This window comes from Passer domesticus, chromosome 9, assembly GCF_036417665.1.
Source record: "Passer domesticus isolate bPasDom1 chromosome 9, bPasDom1.hap1, whole genome shotgun sequence".
NCBI lineage: Eukaryota > Metazoa > Chordata > Aves > Passeriformes > Passeridae > Passer > Passer domesticus.
In genome coordinates, this window is record NC_087482.1 from 25,460,801 (window position 1) to 25,469,133 (window position 8,333).

Genomic DNA, 8,333 nt, shown 5'->3' on the forward strand with positions numbered 1-8,333 from the left:
ATAAACCAAAGCTGGAGCTACTCCTGCATTTCAAATTCCTGATTTCAAATACAGACTTCAGTCCAGTTATGAAGGAGATACTTCAACGTGAACTGTGTAGAAAATCATCCTACCTGAATCTGGATTTCATCGGACAGTTCTCTTGCCATGTTGTGGAACTGGTTGGCTGCAGCATCAAGGACCTTCACTACAACTTTCAGGCCTGTTCTTCCCTTTACTCTGCCATAAACATCCACTGCAAAGTTGTAGTTTGCAGGAAGCTGAAAAGCAGCCTTGGACAGGAGAAAGGGATTAAAGTTTGACTCATGGAAAGCCCAGACATTGGCACCAAGGTGCTGACAACTGATCCTGCATTTTGAGGCAGTGGAGGCAGCAATATTCCCTGCATTGCCATGATGTGGCCATTTCCTTTTCCCAAGCTGCACACACATGCACTACACACACACACTTTACCTCACTGTGCCTTGTCCTGACATCCAGAGTGTCCCTCTTGGTGACAGACCAGTGGAACGTTAACCCCGGCACAGCATTGCCAAAGGAGAAAGGAGTCTGAGTGCTGGTGATGCCCATGACATAAACTGGCATCTGGAAAGAGAGAAACCAGCCTGCTTAGGTATTGCCAGCATGCAAACCAAACACCTGCCCATAGCAAAGAGTATTCAAATTTAAGTTTGATCACTGATCAAGGGATGGGGCCTCTTATGAAGAAAATGGTTTGGCTGTTGCTTATGCTATAAGGATGCATCACACAGAAGAGTCAGCTCCCAACTTGTCAAAAGTCAATTGTGATTCCTTGTGACTTGGCACATGCTCTACAAACGTGCAACACAAGGATTTTCATGGTTTTATTTTTAATCTTCAAAGCAATTAATTCACCTGGGATCAATGAGCTGGAATCCCTGCCCCCTTCATCAGCTAACAGTGAAAACATGAGGGAATGTACAGTTCTAACTTCTAGTTCTAACTAATGGTCCCATTTTCCTCAGCACTCTGTCTGCTGCCACCAGTGAGCATCCTGCTGGTAACTGTGATTCAGATACAGGAACCAGGAGAGAAATCTGAGCTACTTGACCAAAAAGCATGAGATGGGCAGAGACTGTCCTTCCATAGCTCTGCCTCAGAGACTCACAGCAGGCCTGGGGCTGACTTTAATGATTAGAGAGAGAGATTTCAGCAATGGCAATATCTGTTGTTCTGGGTAGAACAGACATGCTGGAGATTGTCAACATACAAAGGACAGAAGGTTCCACTGCAAACAGACTGAAGACGAGAGACTCCTTCTCCAGACTGAGTGATGCTGCTTCAGCAGGCTTGAATCTCCAGAAATCTGGTACAGATGATAAACTTGTTCTGAATTCTGATTTAGTATCAGAGAATCACAAAAGGATTGGATTGGAAGGACCTTAATGTCTGCTTCCTTATTCCCCCCTGCCTTGGGGGCATTCATTCTGCCCCAGCGGCTCTGTGCTCATAACCTCCGGCCATGCCAAGGACCTGTGGGGTAGCTGGGTTGTGTCAGCAGGATTGCTCTTACTGCTGCACAGAAATCAAAGGTCTGCCTTAAAAACAACCCAAACAATTTCTGTGGGTCATGGATTTAAAGAGGGGACAGTGACTGACCCATGGCCTGCCCCATAATGGTAGAGTGACCCCTGGCCCACTACAGACTGGTAGACGACTCCACTTGGCTTCAATCAACTGTGTTGCAAATAAAGCCAGTGCACACATTGGCAATTAGAAGTTTCAATATATATGTAATCTTCTACTAGTACATCTCTTATCTTCAAAACACAAAGTGTGAATCTTGAGCTGCAGTGGTGAATTCTCATTATAGAGGTCTCTCCTTGTGGTGATACTGAAAGTGACCAGATAGAGCCTATCCAACACAGTTTGAGTGTTAGAAAGTAGGCACTGCTTATTGCAGTGCTGTGGTCACTCGGAGGACTCCCCCTCTAATCAAGTGCCCTGAGTGTCGGGTAAAGAGTTTTTATCACACACAGAATTCACAGAATCACAAGGTTGGAAGAGACCTTTAAGATCATTGAGTCCATCCCATTTCCCAACACCTCAACTAAACCATGGCACCAAGTGCCACAACCAGGCTTTGTTTAAACATATCCAGGGATGGTGACTCCACCACTTCCCCAGGTAGGCCATTCCAGAACTTTATCACTCTTTCTGTGAAAAACTTTTTCCTAATATCCAACCTGTATTTCCCTTGGCACACCTTGAGACTCTGTCCTCTGATTCTGTCAGTGCTACCTGGAGAAAGAGACCAACCCCACCTGACTACAACCGCCTTTGGGGAAGTTGTAGAGTGATAAGGTCACCTCAGAGTCACCTCAGAGTCTCCTTTTCTCCAGGCTAACAACCCCAGCTCCCACACACAGATTACATATTCATTAGCTCTGTCTGCTTATTTGATGTATATGTATTAGTTTATTTTACATAGTCATACCCCTTAGTGGAAGTTCTCATGTGGTTCTTTGGGGTCTGTCTTCAACATCCTTTTTAGAGGGCTGTTTCTCGACTCCCACTTTTGAATAAGCACAATATCATTGTTTTGCACATACTTCTGCTTGGTCAGCCTCGCAGAGCTGAGCTGGCATCCTGCTTGTGTTTTGCCTGTTCTGTTTGACTGAGTTATACCTTCATCTATTTCTCCAAAGATATGCTGTTCTGTTCTACTGTCCTTTTCAGAGTAAAATGCTGTTCTGCTGTCCTTATCAGTGGATACCATTTGGATGCCATGGATTAAATCAACGATGGCATCACAGTGAAGCACTTGTCCAGTCACTTCAAGAGACATCAGAAAGAGCACAAGAAAGTACAATACTGCATGTGCTCATCAAGAACAATGAGAAGTCAAGATGCACCTCAAATTTAGCCAGTGACACAAGACACTAACACTGAAGGAAATGAAACTTGGTCATGACCTTGATGAAGAAACTCGTGGTCAAACGGTGGCTCAGAAAGCAAGAAAAACAGTTCCCTTCCTCACTGGACTGCAGAAACTCTGATTTCCATCTGCACTGACAGGTACAGGTGTTGTCTGGGAGTGCTTACGCTGAGTTGCTACAGTGCTCTCATGTCCCACAGAAATTAATGGCTTTTACCCACAGACAATAAACGCTCATAAACTCCTTCAGTTAGTGACTGCATGGCTTTTAATTGGCCATCTGGTTTTGCCTCTCTGTCACTATAAAAACTAACCAGGTATATTGTATGACTGACACTGTCATACAAAAAGGCACTTTCCATATTTTGAAATGCAAAGCATCTGAATTTGCTTTCATAATTTTCAGTCCATACTTTTTCTATTTCAGCCACCCCCTCTACTTTTACTTTCAATTATTTTTGTTTTTGTTAATAATTACCCTTTCCATGAATGTATCATTGTTGTGGTTTAAAGCCAGGTAGAAATTAAGCTCCATGGAGCTGCTCCTATTTCCCCAACCCACCAGGAGCAAACAACCTCCCCTTAAACCCATGGAGCAGGCTGGGACATTACAGTGTGGATTTTATAGAAGTGAAGAATTCCAACTGGAGCAGTAGAAAAGACCAAGCTGTCACAGCAGAACTTAACTCACTTTGACATTAATCTCTTCATAAGAAAATAATAATAATTAAATTGGAGGGAGAAAAAAATATTCTCCTGAACTGTACTGATTAGAACAGAAGCCTGATTGGGGAAGCAGAAATGGAAGCCTAGAACACTCAGCAGGTGAAGAGGCAGGGAGAGGAATTGCTTTTACCTGTTGTTTTGGTGACTTTTTAGGTACTGAGAAAAGTAAGACAAGTCTCTGCTCCCTGCTGCTGCTTTAAATCACCTCACACCCCAAATCAAGATGGTATAAACTACCCTTAATGCAGCACTAACACAAGAAGGTGTTAGAAGGTGTAACCAGGGTTCCTAAATGAGAAGGGTGCTAATTGCTGTCATTGGCATCCTTCAGCTGATGAGCAGCCTACTAGCCTGAGAAATGAGAGAGGTTTAGTACTGCTGGGTGATCAGAACCTCTTCATCAAAATATCTGCCTAAGAAATAAAAACAACAAATGAGCTGCTCCTTACACATTAAGAGGAGTTTTTCCTGAGATGCTTGAAAAACATGTTTTTCTTTTGTTTTGATTGCATTTATTAGACATATGGAAGATGGTGAGGAAAACAGAAGGGATCCGCTTTATCAGAAATTTATGAAGGATTCCTGGTTGTCAAGCTTTCTAAAAAGCAAAGTATTTCTAAAGTATTTCTTGATACCACCTCTACTATTTTTATATATAAATGTATGCATATTTCTATCTATCTCATGGTTCTTCACCAGTAAGAATTTTTATTGCAATACAAGTATGAAATGTTATCTTGTTTTCAGGAAAATAAACACAAATCACATGTGGGAGTGCAGCAATACATGTCACAACCAGATTGTGGGTGGATTCTGACAGCTCCTCTGGCCACGCACCAGAGTCCTGCTGTAGCTACTCAGAGCTGCGGGCTCCTTGCCACTTCAGTTTCTTGCTGCTGGGGATTACCTTCACAGATCCCTGGCTTCCTCAAGAGTGTCCTGGGCACAAAGCAGAGTGGCAGAATCCTGTCTCTTCCCTCTAATTTCTGTGACCACTACATCCAGTTCTGGTTCAATAGTAATAAAGTCAATAAATAAAGCCAGTTATCTGATAATTTGTGCCTGAATTGTGCTGTGATAGTTGAGAACAAGTAAAATGTCCCATCTGGTTATCACAAGACATCCCTATCTACACCTGTGAGCACCTCACGGCGCCAGTGAGGAATTTTAGCTGAAGGCCTTTGAAGGAGTTTCTAAATAGTTCTGAGCTTAGGAAACTCCAAAGGTTGGAATAACTCCAGGTTCTTTAGCACTGGTTCACATTGCTTTCTCAGCTGTGCTCAGCTGAACACCGAGACTGAAATTCCTCCAGAACATCTCTGGAGGCATTGTTTGAGTGCAATTTATGAATCTAAAACTAGCACAGAAATAAGAAAATAGTGAAAAGCAGTAATGGATTTGGAAATGTGTTGAGTATGTTTTGTGTCATGTTGGTTCTTCCCACAGGCCTCTCCTCATTTCCTGAGCCCTGGGCCTCTCTTGGGGCAGCAGAGGTGTTCCAAGTCATTGCAAGTGATGACTGTGCTGCTGGTAGCAGAAAGTCCCTGCTCCTGGTTGTAAGAGGTCAATACCAGGCTGGATGAGGTCCTGAGCAAACTGATCCAGTGACTTGACATCCCAGTCCATGGAAGGGGGCTGGAATGAGGTGACCTTTAAGGTCCATTCCAACCCAAACCAGTCTGGAATTCTGTGATATCTTTAGAACATAAAACTGCTTTTCCCTCCCCAGCCCCACTTCCATCAAGTCCAATACCTGTGTAGCAGTGGGAAATGGGAAAGGTGCAGGAGGCCATCAGAAAAAAAAATGTAATTAAATCTGAGATCTAACGTTTTCCTGGTAGTCTGTGTAGTATAATAGTGAACTTTTAACCATTTTCCCAGTGTTTATTACAGTTTTCCCATCAGCTGAGTCAATGTGTTTATTTTGAATATACTTCGAAAAGGCGGGGCAGAAATGCGCATTGCACTTCAACACTTGCATATTATAAACAGACTAAATATCACTCAGATTATGAAAGTACTTAAAGATCAGAAGAGGTCAGATATGTCAAAGAACAGATGTTTACAGTGTATGAGAATAAATCAAGTCTCATGTCTTCCTTCCCTAGCCATCAGCTCAAGGCACAGAGCTGAGTCCCTCCAGTGGATCTGAAATGGACATTTACAGACTATTTTGGAGAAACCCTTGCTGGGGTTTGTATCATCTGAATTCTGTTGCAATAGCCCATGTCTCTCATCTTGAAAATTGCACAGCACTGAAGGCACAGAGCAGTAGTTTGTGGATCATGCCAAATCGTTAAGAAGTAAGGATTTCAGTTAGGTGTAATTCAGAGAGGGAGACGGCCTTAGGCTAATTAGAGTGAAGATAACACTGTAAGGAAAAGAATCTTATCTTTAAGGAATATTCAGGCCTTACATTTCCAGTGGCTCTGAGCAAGGGAAGAAAGCTGTATCAGTTTCTGAGCTATAAAAAGCACAGACCTTTTTCTGCTCTGCTGGATTACAGGAATCAGTAATTTCACATTTTCAACACATCACCAAAGAAAATGCTTGATCTCAGTCGCGTCACCCCATGGCAGATCAAAGGCCCCAGGATCAAAGAGATTAAAGTAGCATGGTCTCTCAAAATATTATTTCCTGTTTGAAAAACACCAATTATATTACTGTAAAAATTCATGTAATGAGTTACTGTTCAATTTTTTTTACAGGAAAATCAAGTTCCAGTGTAAATTTTAAAAATCCCTTTTCTATATATTTCTTTACAAATGTTTCATTGCTGATTTTATCGACAGATTTCTTGATGTTACCTGTCTCAAAAGCCTCAACTCAAAGAGGTTTGAAAGCAAACTATTAGTGACACAGCTTTTATGTCAGTCTTGAGGGTGCCTTGCCCTTTAATGATGTGTAATTAGCATCTCATCCAGAGGGAGCTGATTCCTTTACGGCTCCCTTTGGAGCTGGCTTTTTTTCCTTTACGGAGGACAGGCTGTCGTGACAAGAGAGGACAGAACTACTCTGGAAATAGCTCAGCTGCCTCCGTGCAGTGGAGGAGGAGAGCTGCACATGTCAGGCCTGATCAGATCCACCGGGGTTATCCCAGCTCCTGCGGGATTCCAGCTCCAGGCACTAAGTGGGAATTTTCAAGGAAGTAATGCTGTGAGTTTGCGTCAGCTCTTAATTTGGCATCACACTGCTTCATCTGCAGGAGGCAACCCAGAGGTTATGTCAGTGATCCAGAGTCCCAACTTTCTTCGTGGCATGAATTTGCTACCACTGGCTTTAGCCCGTAACTTCACTGTTTCTTGACAGGGAAAATCCCTTATCCTGTTTCAGCATTCATAATATTCAAATGATTTAACCATCACAGAACTTCACAACTTCTTGCAGTGGGCCCTCAGGACAAGAAAGACCTCGAGGGGCTGGAGCGTGTCCAGAGAAGGGAATGGAGCTGTGGAAGGGTTTTGAGGCACCAGGAGAGGCTGAGGGAGCTGGAAAGCCTGGAGAAAAGGAGGCACAGGGGTGCCCTTCTGGCTCTGCTCCCAGGGACCAGGGACAGGAGGAGAGGGAACAGCCTCAGGCTGGGCCAGGGAAATCCAGGGTGGATATCAGGAAGAATTTACTCATGGAAAGGGTCGTGAAGCACTGGGCTGCCCAGGGCAGTGGTGGAGTCCCCATCCCTGGAAATGTTCCAAAACAATTTATGACATCCAAGAAACATGGAAACTGGTCTATCAGTGGATTTTTAATTTAAGTAATAGTATAAATGAAAATTAAATAAGAACATGGTAGAAATTTAGCCCCGTGAAGGGCTTAAAACATTAACAAGGTATGTTTGTAGCTCGTTAACCAAACACTCAAACTCTAATTAAGTCCCAAGTACTAAGAAGTCAGGAAAAAGGCAGAAAAGGTAAGTGTGCTTGCTGGAGGAATACTGACGTGAGCACACAAAGGACTAGAACAAAATAAATGTTAATTAAAAGACAATGTCAAAGCAATAGAATGTTTTCATGGTATAACAGTCTCCTGCTGCTAAATAAATACCAAGGTGAATCCCACGCATCCATCAAAACTGAATGCCAAGCCAAAGCCAGCATATTTTAAGAAAAAAAAAAAAAAAAATTATCAGAGACTCTCATCAACAGACATTTCTCCTCCAGTGGAAAAGGTGCTGCTGGGCATTTATCCTGGGATTCATAGATACTGCTTCTATTGATGGACCATTTTCATTATGTTATTGATTTAGCTGTAAAGCTGTGTAAGAAATGCTTGTTGCATATATTCAAGCAGGATTAATTAACTATGCTTAGAAGTGGGGTTTTGACTTGAAACTCTTCTCTTGTGTGCCCGAATTCAGTGATGTTGTCCCCGGGGTGAATCCTGACCACTCAAAATCACCAACAGTTGCGCTGCTGTTAGGCAGGATCACCATTTCAGCTTTGCTTTCCTCATTTTGCTGTAGACCTACTGGTGCGAACTGTTAATTTCATTTTACAGCGAGGAACATATTTTCCTATCCAAAGATACCGTTAGTGCGGAATGGCCTTGAGGCCCCTGACGTTGCGTTTCTCTAACCCCCAACATCAGACCAGCGGCTTGTCCTGCGGCCTCACAGCTCCCTTTACGAGCGCCGTCTGAGGCCGCACTACACCGCCTATGGCGCAGAGCCCGTCCGTGCCATTTACAAACCGGTGTTAGCACACTCTGGCAC